This window comes from Sus scrofa, chromosome 18, assembly GCF_054392235.1.
Source record: "Sus scrofa isolate SSC_HxYL_T2T_F1_AM1 chromosome 18, Sscrofa_HxYL_maternal_Yorkshire_Landrace_v2.0, whole genome shotgun sequence".
Taxonomy (NCBI): Eukaryota; Metazoa; Chordata; class Mammalia; order Artiodactyla; family Suidae; genus Sus; species Sus scrofa.
The window spans coordinates 52,512,145-52,524,512 of NC_139400.1; the positions used below are offsets into that span (position 1 = coordinate 52,512,145).

Here is a 12,368-nt window from a genome sequence, read left to right on the forward strand (position 1 = left end):
AGTGACATTAAGTAACTTGTTCCAGATTAGAGTTAAAGCTGCAGGCTGATGCTGGCTTTAGTTGCCTTAGTGAATGCTCCCAAACTGAAGCGGCTTAAAACAACACTGAATTTTTCCCCCAACTAGTGGGCTGGTTGGGCTGCTGCACTGCTGGTTTTGCCTGGGCTAGCTCACGCAGCTGCCCTCTGCTGCAGGATGGGCTGGACTGGTCGGTCGCAGTCATTTCTCTCCCCAGCCTGCCAGTGGGTGCTGCTGCCTCTGGAACACGGAGGTTCTCCTGCACATGACCTCTCACACCCCGGGAATCATACTGGCTTCTTGTCATGGTGGTCCCAGAGCAGCTGGCTCAGAGCAGAAGTTGAGGCTTTTTGATTCCTGGGATGGACCTGGCACTTGCCCACAATCTAATGGTCAAACGAGTTACAAGGCCAGTCCCGATTCAAGGGGAGGGAAGAGCGACTTGACCTCTTGATGGGAGGAACGGCCAGGTCACTTTGCAAAGGAGCATATGGTGACCTTGTTTGGACCATCCCTGAAAACGATGGGTCAGAGCTAGTAGCTACATAGCAGAGCCAGAATTCAAAGCCCTGGGATGCTCTCATAACTGCCACCTCTGAACCATGGCACATGTGGGGACTTGGACTCGGAATGATAACATTCCCGTATTTTGTCTTACCTCCTCGCACTTTTTAGTCTCCTTACCTTCTTAGTCTTAAAAAAGAAATTCAATCTAGTAAATTTTAAAATCTAATTGGCTTTATTAAATGATTTGTGAGCCCGGCAGCATCCCATCTAGCAAACAGAAAGGCATCCCAAAGAGCTAGAGAAAAGGAAAGGCTTTTAAGGCAGAGGGGGCTGGGACAGGAAGTCACAAATGACAAAAAGAATACATGATAGGCTATTTCAGGCAAGGTCGCCTTCTTTGAGGGGACAGAAGGGTCTGTTAGGTGAATTATTTCACTGGTGCTGACCAGGAAATTCCAGACTGACTAAGATTATGTTAATGGGGGAAGGCTGGGATTGCAATTAGGTTAGGTATTAAATCCTTGTTTGGTGACAGAGGCTTAGCACAAGCGACCCCATGTTGGGCCTGCTTGCTTATTTATTTACCTTTTTTTTTTTTTTAAGTGTCTGTCTTTCCCCAGTGTCTGGCTCAGTGGCCAGCCCCTGGTGGCGGTTAATACCTACTACAGGTGTGTCATATCCAAGAGATGACCTTGAATGGGCTACTTAATCTAAGTCTCCGTTTCCCACCTGCAAAATGTTAATAGTTATAATACAGATTATACCAGGTGATGCCCGCTCAGTAATGCAGAGAAAGCACTTGACACAGTGCTGGCGCTCCCTGTGGCCCCAATATTTGTGTCATTAGCCTGTGGGCATCCAGGAATGCACGTGGGCCTTTTAAATAGGGGGAGCAAAACACCTCTTGGCTTCCAGATGCACACACCAAGCTTGCAGGCAAGTATTACTGAAATTCCAAAACAGTGTATGCAAATTCCAAGAGAGCAGCTTCAAAAAAGTGGAAGAGGAAAAAAAAAAATAAAAAAGCACCAAGGAACGAACAAATCAAACGGAGCTGCCCCGCGGCCAACCTTTCTCTGCTTATTTTTCCAATTTCACACTGGGGCGGAGGCCTTCTCCCAGGATCGGAAGCCGCGACGGAGCCGGCGCGCGCGGCCAGGTCGCGGGGGTGGGGAGAGGTGGGGACCTACCTTTGACAATATAGGTCTAGTCACGTGGGTCTCCTCCTCCTCCTCCTCCTGAGAGGAGCACTCAAAACCTCGCGATCTGCGAGGTGCTCGCGATTGCGAGGGGCGACGGCCAAGGCCGCCTCCCTTCTTCCTGACTCGGGAACCCCGCTGTCCGGCTGGCTGGGGTCTGCGCGCACCGCGAGGCGGGAGGAGCGGCGTGTGCGCTGCGTAAGCGCGCGGCTCCGCGGGCGTCGCGGGGTCCCCGGGTCCCGGACGCAAGGAGCGCAGGGAGCGCGGTCTCAGAAGCCTTCCGCGCCAAGGGGGGAGAAAAGCCTGGTGGGGTAAGGCCAGGGTCGGTGGTCCCGGGTGGCTTATAGTTTTCAAGTCGGGGGCCTGGGGATGCTTGACACCCTCCTTTGGGCACAGCCAGCCCAGAAACACTCCCAAAGCCTCCCCGCCCAGTCTGAGGAGGTCACCACCGGCTTCTTCCAGAGCACGAGACTCTCCAGAAAAGCGCCAAGCTCTGGGGTCCTCCATCACTGTGGATACAAGGGATCGGGGCGAAGGACACGGCGTCCTCCTCCTGCAACAAGTTTCTTCGGGATGTTTTGATTTCCTGGGAGCTGTGGAGGAGTGGAAACGGAAAATGCCTTCAGTTTGTGAGGGTCCCACAAAAGGAGACTTGGCTGGAGCGAAAGAAGGAAAGCAGCGAAAATCCTATTTTTCCTGGAATGTAGGGTTAGGAGAAAACCAGGGGCGTGGTGGGACAGGTGGAAAGAGCTCCCTGCCACGTGGATTCAGTCCTTGCAGGGGTGTTCGCCGGAGCCAGGGGGCCACGTGGAGACTTGTGTGAACTGGAAGCATCCAGCGCTTTTCAGGTCAGCTTGGTGTTCTAGAAAAACAGGGGCTTTGGCGTACGTATGGATTAAAATCTCAGTTCTTCCTTTGGCTAGTTGGTGACTTATTTAAGCCCCCTGAGCCTCGGGCTCCCCATTGTCACCCTCCCCTTAAATGTGCAACTACTTTTTACTTTTTCTGGTGTGGGATGAGTAAGAACAGAGCTGTAAGGAGAAAAAAAAAAATCCGATGAGCATTAACTTAAATAACTTTTAAGAAGGTTGTTCAAAATAGAAATTGGAGCACTTTTGGAAAAGTAGATGCACTGGCTTTGTTGGCGAATGAAAGTTTGAAACGTTGTCAAAACCCTTTATCTGATTGGGTTTTCTAGATTTGTCCTCCAGGCTAATCTAAGTCCTGTGGAGACTCTTTACAGCATAATGCTAGTGTTCTTAGCAAGAAGGTGTTTTTTTCTTTTATAGGAATTGGTTCCTTTGGAGGGAACCACCATATATATATGCATCCAGCTTACAAACCAATTTACAGTGAGGTTCTACTAAGCTGATTGTATAGCCTGAGAAATAAGTGGGCTTTGACTGACAGTTCAAATGACTTAGAAGAGTGTTAAGCAAGTCCACTGGGCTTATCAGTTCACTCTCCTTGGGAAAAAATAGCAACAAGACAAAACAGCAGGACAGTATTTTGTTAATGAATTTGTTTTTGTTTTAGAACGCCTATTTGTTAGAGGAAAAATTGTTTTGACAGCTACTCTGGTATTCATGGAACTAGACAGTAAGAGAGAAAGAGCTTAGTTATTGCCTCAGGTAACATCAGATACCTCTTTATCATCCCCACATACCCAAGATAGATAATGAGCCATAAAAATAGGAAATGTAATTCATTTTAAAGAGCAAACATAATTATTATTTTGGCCACACCCACAGCATAAGTTCCCAGGCCAGGGACTGAACCCAAGCCACAGCAGTAACCCAAGCCACAAGGTGACAGTGCCAAGTCTTTAACCACTAAGCCACCACGAGACTCCAGAGATGATTATTTTTGTTTAATAGTCCCATGGGTTTAATGATGTGGAGTTTTCAGGGACTGAACTAACATTTAAAAGAACTTAGGTAGAGAAAGTTTCCCATAATGAAAAAAGGTGCCTTTAGAAGAACAAATCATTAATATGTATATTGACTTGGCAGAGTGTTAAGCTGGACAGTGAGCTCAGAACTGTACTTTCCTGGTCGAAGCCAGAAATGGAGTTTGAACTTTTATGCTATACAGTTGTAAGTTCGAAGATTTAAGCAATAGACTCAGTTCACAGGACATTAATCAGGTGCCTTCTTCATAAAAGCTGCGTTCCTGCGTGTAACTGAACTGAAACCAGGGTGCTGAGATTTCTCTCCCTCCCCTGAGAGATATTACAGGTACCACCTTGCACATGAAATCACATGCTTTTCTTTTATTGCTTTAACCCAGAATCTGGGGAGCAAGATGGGAGTGGGAGAATAATTCTTTATGTTCTTAGATCCATTAGCCTGGAAAAGCAAATTCTCAGCATCACCTCTTTCCAGGATCCTTGGGTCTTAACTCTTAAGCTTTTCTCTGTGTTCTAATTCTAGTTAATGGCTGTCTTTAAATTGCTAGGGTTGTTGTTTATTTAGGCATCCTGGGGCTAGCTCTTTCTCCTCGCCCTCTGGGGACTCCATATTCTGTTGTTTATCTTTCAGAAAGACCCCTTGACATATCTTCTTGTACCTGTATGATTATCTGGGAGAGGTAACCCAGCTTCTAAGAGATTCATTCCCTTGCCCATTTATTCACTGAACTAATATTTTTCCTAGTGTTTGATTATGAAAATTTTCTTTCGGAAAAGTTGAAAGAATTTTACGGTGCCCCGTAAACTCCTATCTACATTCTGTTATCATTCAACTGATCCTGATTCAGTGCCTACTCTTTACCTCGAGTTATGCTTACCTGTAAGGACATAGAAAGCAGAGTAAAGTTAGGGAATAAAAAAAGGTTTGATTTGGCTGGCACATAGTGTTTATAAAGAGGTCAGATGACTGTGGAAAATTTTGCCAGTATCACATTGTGGAAGACATTGAATTTCATGGCAGGAAGCTTACACCTTGTCCTGGTTGCACTTGGGAACCATTGAAGGCGTTTGAGGAGGGAAGTGTCCTGTGCTTTAGAGAGCTCATTTCAGCACCAGCGTTAGACTGAATTGGTATGAAGAGGACCGGAAGTCTGAGAGGCACTTGAGGGTTTGCAAGTGTCCCCAGGGCAAGTAAGGATTGAACTGTGAACGTAATGGATTGCACAGGAGAAAAAAAGAGGAGAGGTGGGACTTTGTGAGCGATTTGAGGTGAGGACTCGGTGTAAGAGCCCCAGCGCCCCTGAGAATCAGGAAGTCAGAGGAGGAGGAAGTTCAAGAGGGATGCTGGTGTTTTTAGACTTCATAGGGTCGAGGGACCAGTTGGGTACCTGTGCAGAGGAGCCTGCCGAGAGTGGGGAGCCCAGCAGCAAGGTCAGGATGGAGCACAATTCTGGACTAGCAGTTAGTGAGCCAGGGGTGGTTGAATGAGAAGGTACAGAAGGAGAAAAGCAGGATGAGACCTTGAGGAAAATCTGAGTACATAGAGTTTTGGGTACAGAAAAAAAATAGGGGTGTTCAATTATCAGTTTGTGTTTTAACGATGGTTTGATGGCTCTATCTACAGCGTTCTTGTAGCTACAGTTCTCCTTGATAACATCAGCAAACTAAAAATCATATCCACAGGATTGGAGTGGCTTCTTTCCTACTCCCGCTATAGAGGTGCAGGGTGGGAAGAGGGTGTGAAAACAGGGTGGAACATAAGGTGGCAGAGGGGTGGGAAGCGGGAAAGTGAAATTCTTTTTTTGTCTGGGTCTTTTAGTGCTTTACCAGTGTGAATATTCATTTCCAAATATCAGGAAGTCAGATAGTTTAATGAATTTGTCCATCTTTTCAGAAAACCACGCCTACTTAATCTGGGAACCGTAACAGCCTGTCCTGATGGTGGCCATGTTTTCTGCACCAAACCTCAGATGGGATGCATATTCTGAAGGCGCTGTCACCAAGCCTTCATCCAAATATTTAGCAACCAAAGCTCCCCTTCCCTTTCCACTTTATTGCTTTTGTCTATGCTCTTTGTGCTGAATAAATATTCAGTTCTTTAAATCCCTCTTATTATAATCCTCTTATTATAATAATTTACCACTGACAAGGCAAGGGAAATTGCATTTAATTAGCATCTATTCTGTGGTCAGGGACTGCTCTAAGGCCTCAGTTAGACGGTGAGGGCGGTACCTGGTCTGAGTTTATAAAGTATGTATATCTTTGTCACCATAACAAGGAGTGATAGTGTGGGTCCACTGAGAATACGAGTACTTTGTCTGGTGGTAGAGTTTTCAAGTGGCAGATACACATTTGAAGCTTTGTTTAAATCCCTTGTGCCCTTCCCATGGGACTGTATTACCGTGCCAAATGCGTACTGTGTGCCAGGCGCTGTGTGAGCTCTGCATATGTAGGTTTCTTCTTGTCCCCCCTCTGGTTTGATAGGTAATTCAGCAAGAAAAGCTCACACCAAAATCACTCAATTGGTTATTGCTGGTGGCGTATCGACCCTCTGGCCCTGTCTTATTTTCACTCAGCTTCTTTAACTCTGCAGGAAGAATCAAACCCTCTGAGAAATGCCACCCCCAAGGAGGAGTTTGACCATCTGTTCATCAGTTCTCCTGAAGCTCTCACCTTCAGTCCTCTGCTGATTTTGTAGAATGAGCTAGAGAAAAGCTCTATGTTGGATTTGTTTTACTGTTTGTTGTTCTCCATCTTTCTTCTCCTTTTCCCATTGTCCCTCTTATCATTATCCCCCATTATCTTATTATCTTATTAATTATTATCATTATCTTATCATTATCCCTCTTATCATTTGATCCTGTTCCCTCGTTTCATTACTTTCCTTCCATCCTGAGTCTTTGGAGAGAGGGTGAGATAAGATACAGGCTTATAGCAGGATTGTATTGACTCTGTAGTTGTAATTGACTCTGATATGCATAAGGAGTGTGCCTATCTGTTCTCTTCATCCTTTGCTCTCCAGGTTGGAAGTAGCCAGTTGCCCAGTGAGCAGTGGGATTGGCATGGGGAGTGAGGTTATTGGCCAGTGCAGACTTGAATAAGCACAGCATTCGTTAGTAGTGGCTTAGAGAACAAGGCATTCCTTGTCTTTATTAGAGCACTTACCCAGTCTGCCTGTTAGTGGGTTTTGTTCAGCCCATCTCCTTTTTCTTAAAGGCGAGTCCTGTGCCTTTTTCATCTTTGACTCCCCTACAAGTCTTAGCAAAGTATCTTACACTTTAATTATACCCAGAAAAATCCCTAATGTATTGAGTTCTGTTAAAGGAGAGAAAACTCTTTGAATGGCAAGAGAATGTGGAGGAGTCTCTACATTTGAAAAGTCCAGGAAATGTGATTCTTGCAGGGAACAGCTGGGCTGGGCAAAGCTCTCTAAGCTCCCAAGTTGGGCAGCGAGAAGTGTAGATGGCTCAATAAAGAAGACTCCATTTGGAGATGGTGGAGTTTATATTTGACACAAGGGGAAAGTGGCAGGCGTAGCTAATTCTGAAAGTGAAACATTTTCCTGCCTGGGTTTCTTGATGAAGAATGTTATTAGCAATCAAGAAATCAACTGGAAATAATTTGGTTTTTTTTTTTCTCCTCCTCTAAGAACTGGAATGCTTGTAGAATCCACTTGGCTTGCAGGAGAGGCAACCCCCTGTGCCATTGCCTGGGTGCTTTAGGACCTGGCAGCCTGCAGCTCTTGATGTGAAACCAAGATTCTTTCCACAGTTCCCAGTATCCCAGCACCTAACATTAGTGTCTAGAAAGTCTGAGACTTGTTTCAGACTGAACTTACTGGAAGCCATTGCGTTAAAATTTGGTGGTAGTTTTTTGTGTTTGTTTTTTAAAGTCTGTACTCAAAAAGCATACAGTCACCAGTTTCGTAGCACAGATACAAAAATAGCCTTTCTTAGGTTTCCAAGCTTGCAGACATTCAATCGTCAGTTCATGGCACCCAGAACTGGCGTGGAGCCCATTCCTGCTCTTTATTCCTTTTTAAGACAGCGTCTGTCGTTGAATGAATACTGTATTGTCTTCTCCCATCTCCTTTAAGATATTGTTTTTGTTTTTGAAGCGCTACCTGTACTATGCATACAGTTTCTTCTTCTTTTCTTCTATGCATACAGTTTCTTTTTTTCTTCAAGTAGTTTCTTTTTTTCTTTCAAATGAGAGGCTTTTTTCCAATGTCTAGTGGTTCTCTGCACTTTGGTTATATGTTAAATGTGAGAAATGGAGTTGCTGGAAGGAAGCTCCATTGTGTGGAAGGAATTTGTCAGGAGTTCCCTGGAAGCGATGGGTGGGTGCAAGAATTTTCTCTGGAGGACCTCCCGTGTCTGTATGTGTGTCCTTTCTCTAAGAGAATTCAGTTCCCGCAGGGAAGGCTCCTGCAGGATTCTTCTGCAAAGGGTGAGGGATAGAGGGATAGAAGCTTGCTGTGCCTCAGCAAGCTTTCTTAGAGCTGAGGGTTCAAGGGGCGTGTTCAGGGTGTGTTGGTAGGTAGACTTTCGCTTAGTTTTCAGTTGGGTGCCTTTTCCCCAACTTTTACTGTGCTTCCTATTCCCAGGCCTAGAGTTTCTCTGGTTTAATTTTCCAAAGAATAATTTTTCTGCAGACCTAAGCCTCTCCTTTCCCCTGTTAGTGTGGGAGGGGATCTGAGGCTTTACCTGCTTTGTTTTACACTCAGTGTATCAGGTACTTACTAATGTTTAGCCTTTCTGTGTTTGTAATGGGAATTAGTTTATTTCTCATGTATATTCTGGTTTCCTTCTCTGCACACTGTTTGTTCACTTTCCATGTAACAGCAACAATATTGATGCGCCTTATTTGCTGTTGTTTTTCCTGTTTTCTCGGGCGATGGGATTTATACCTTTTCAAAGTGTCTTTGCTTCCATCTTAGAGGGGTTTTTATGAAAGGGCAGAGGTAGATGTGTTCAGTTCACTATGTTTTAGCAGAAGGATTACGTTCCATCTTGACAAGTTGAGTTTTATATACAGTAGGGCATCAGGTAGCAAAGTTCAGCCGGCAGTTGGATAGAAGAGCCTGCCGCTGTTAAGAAGAGCGATTATTTTGAGTCGTGTCAGTAGAAGGTGCTACTCAAAGTGATGAGACCACCCGGGAGGGAGTGTGTGCAGTGAGATAAGCTGTGTACCACGGATGGACTCCTGGGAAATCCAGTATTTAAAGGAAAGCGGAGGGAGGGGGAACCGTGAAGGAGAACATTCGAGAAGATCTGTGAAACACGTGAAAGGCAGTGATAAATTTACCAAAGGGGTAGTGTCAGCGTGTCGGAGAAATCAGTTAAGGTAAAAGCTGAAACTTGTCTTTTGAATTTGGGAATCTGGAGATCACAGATGACTTTGCAAGATGGTGTGGACAAGTCAGAATGCAGCACGAGAGTGGAAACAGGTTTTTTTGCTTTCAGTAATTGCTGACAGAGGCAATAATAGAGGGTGTTTCCATGGCTTAGGAACCAGATGAACAAGTTTGTGGGCTTTTTCGACTCTCTCCATTTTGGATACTATGCACACCTGATTTTAAAATACTTAATGGGGGAGTTCCCACTATGGCTCAGCAGCAGAAGAACCCAACTAGTATCCAGGAGGATGCAGGTTAGATCCCTGGCTTCACTCAGCGGGTTAAGGATCCAGCGTTGCCATGAGCTCTGGTGTAGGTTGCAGACGCTGCTCAGATCCCGTGTTGCTGTGACTGTGGCGTAGGCCATCAGCTGCAGCTCTGATGTGCAGCCCTAAAAAACAAGCAAACAGACAAACACTTAAGGAGGGGATCCAGTTCAATATCCTTTTGTTCTTGCTAAAGAGGGCAGTTGTGATTTTGTTGCTCTCTGATTAGCTGTGTGAAGATATTTTGGCTGATTTGCTTTTAAAAATTGTGTTTCACCATCCATTCTTTCCAGGACTCACCAAATAGCAAACTCTTTTCTCTCACCTGAAGTCTGGAGAAATTGAGAAGGCAAAAGAGCAAGGCAGGGAGAGAGCATAATCTCACTTTTCTTACTGAGAGTCTGGACTGGGTTGGAGCTTTTACTTCTGGGCAAGGGGACTGAAGCCCAGGGAGAGCAGATGTGCCCAGACGGGCACGGCCCACCCCTGGGTGGAGAAAGAAAACCATGGCTTTCTCAGGGAACATTGAGAGAATTGAGTCCGGCATGCCCAGTTTATCCATCAGATGAGTCTTTCTGCCGCAAGAGGCCAGCCTTCCCACTGATGGAAGTGAGCCCCCCAAATACATGATTTGATACCCGATCCCATTTGTACCACCCCACCCCCCACCCCCATCACTTGCTGGACTCCAGCCATGCTGCTTCTGCCCTCATTTCTCCAGTTAAAGGGCCTTTGCCATCCCTATTCTCCATCCTGGGACTTTCTTCTCCCTAGAAAGTCGCTTGAAACTCTCAGATACCTTCAGATCTGTTCACACGTCACCTCCTTAGAGGGACCTCGCCTGACCGCTCAGTATCAGTAATTCCACTTCTCGACCACATCCCTTCCTAACTCGTTACTCTGCTTTAATGTTCTTAATAGTGTCACCTGGAGGGGAAAAAACCCCACAAGTATGAGAGTTGTGCGTTAAGTTTTATTTGGGGCAAAATGAAGACTATAGCCCAGGAGGCAGCATTTCAGATGGCTCCGAAAACCCGCTCCAAAGAGTTAGGGAGGTGTCAGTGTATATGTGAGTTTTGCAAAGGGGAAGTTTCATGCAACCAAGCCCATGTTTTGGAGAAGGTCACTGCTCGTCACGAGGAGCAGATGTTACCCTGAAGGATCTTAGTGCTTTTCTCGATGTGAGGAGATGCAAGAATTGGGCTCCTACAGTCTTCTTCTGAAAACAGCTGCCCATCTGAAGACCTGTTCGGCCAGTTTTCCTAGAGCAGAGGGTACCTCACTTCTCATCGTCACCCTGAGCTCTGTCAGGGGGTGTCAAGGGTCAGCAGCAGATTTAATCCTTGTAGAGGCAGGTGGCAAGTGCCAGTCTCCAGGTGGCCATCGCTTTGCTCGCTCTCTCGTCCCCGTTTTACAGGAAGTTTCATGAAGGCAAACCCTTTGTCTCTTTTGTTCCCTGTGCCTACCTTGACGTCTGACATATAGGAATTAAAGATAAATGTGTTTATCTAGTGAGCGGCTGGTCCAGTGAACTTGGGGTCTAACGGTAGCAGAGCGGGACTTGGGGAGTTGCTCCACCCACATGGGTCTCTGTTGAAGAGCTGCTCTAACACCTTTCAAGGTGATGGCGAGGGCCCGCTGAGACAGTAGGTGGAAGAGAGATGAGGGAAGCCCTGGAGTAATCCGGGAGTATTGCATGGAGCTCACTCTCAATCGCAGTAGTATCTCTTTGGAATCATGGAGGAGCTCTTGTCAACTCAGTGACAAAGGATGGTTAAGGTGACAGTGTTGATGCATTTCCCAGGATCATCCTCATGTGAAATATTCTCATTCATCTTGTCCGATATTACCCTCGTATCTGCCACACTGTGTATCCTAATTATTTTATTTAAAAAACTTGGTCATCGTAGAGAGCAGAAAGGAGGCCAGTTCTAAAAAGAATAGGGCTGCATTTACTGCAGCAAAAATAGAGAATTTCTCAGCAGAACCACTGCTTTTGCCATGACTCTTAAAGGACTGAGGGAGTCAGCCACCCCTCCCAAAAAAAGGTTTATTTTCAAAAATAAATAAAAAAAGAAGCCAGAAATCCTTTTTTTTTTTTTTTTTTTTTTTTGGTCTTTTAAGGCTGCACACGCAGCATATGGAGGTTCCTAGGCTAGGGGTCCAATCAGAGCTGTAGCCGCTGGCCTACACCACAGCTACAACACAGGACCCAAGCTTGCCTGCGACCTATACCATAGCTCATGGCAGTGCCTGATTGAATCTGCCTCCTCATGGATACTAGTTGGGTTGGTTTCCGATGCATCATGACGGGAACTCCCGGAAACCCATTTTGAAGCAATCTCTGGGCATCTAAGTTTCAATTCTTTGCAAATAAACATGCCCTCAAATCACTTGCAATTTTAGCAGTTATAAATTTTGCAAAGGGTATGCCAAGATAATCCAGTTTACCCAGAATTCTGATTTGGTCCAAAGTTGCATGGAGGCAGATTTTGTTGTATTTTATCATTTGTACAATGATGTGTGAAAAATACGCAGACGTTGGAATCCTCTAGCTCTTTCTTCAAAGTTGAGCTTTACTGTTCAGTGGTTGAGTCGGGAGCTGGAGAAATTAATCTGGGACTTGAGAAACCAGTCAATTAGGATTTAGTTTCCTCATCTGAGTATATCTTAGATAAATCTCTGGACTTCAGACCTTTCTAAGAAGAGTGACAGATAAAACACACGTGGTCCACAAGCAAGTGAAAAGCTCTGAAATATTCATTCTGTAACCAGGAAACCCGTTTAAGTTTGTTTCGCCCAGGTTTTTCCCAAACTTTTGTTCTTATAAAATCTAATACTATCTTGTATTAGATAACTAATATCCCATGAGGGATGCAGTGGGAAATCCTGGCTTACCGTAATGCCAGACATCTCCTCAATACAAAATCAGTTTAGCTTCTCTTTCCCGTTTTGTTGTTGGCCACTCAGAATTTTCTCTTGGATGCTTCATGATAACTAAATTCTACTCTTTGTCCCTTTACCCCCTGTATCTTGATTCCTTCCACAGTCTTGCCAGCTATCAAGGCATT

The 12,368-nt window shown here is 45.3% G+C and overlaps 1 protein-coding gene and 1 long non-coding RNA gene across 16 annotated transcripts in view; one reads left to right on the forward strand and one right to left on the reverse strand.

Annotated features, from left to right (window-relative positions):
• LOC110257511 (uncharacterized) overlaps positions 1-1,892 on the reverse strand; it is a 49,489-nt gene extending 47,597 nt beyond the window's left edge. For all 5 annotated transcript variants that reach the window (XR_014834058.1, XR_002340230.2, XR_014834060.1 and 2 more), the window contains exon 1: positions 1,716-1,892. This is a non-coding gene — a long non-coding RNA (uncharacterized LOC110257511). The remainder of the gene's footprint in view (positions 1-1,715) is intronic.
• A 57-nt stretch (positions 1,893-1,949) lies between these two features.
• The window catches only part of CPVL (carboxypeptidase vitellogenic like), a 146,335-nt gene continuing 135,916 nt past the window's right edge, over positions 1,950-12,368 (forward strand). For all 11 annotated transcript variants that reach the window (XR_014834053.1, XR_014834054.1, XR_014834051.1 and 8 more), the window contains exon 1: positions 1,950-2,035. The gene's annotated coding sequence lies outside the window, so the exon portion shown is untranslated. The remainder of the gene's footprint in view (positions 2,036-12,368) is intronic.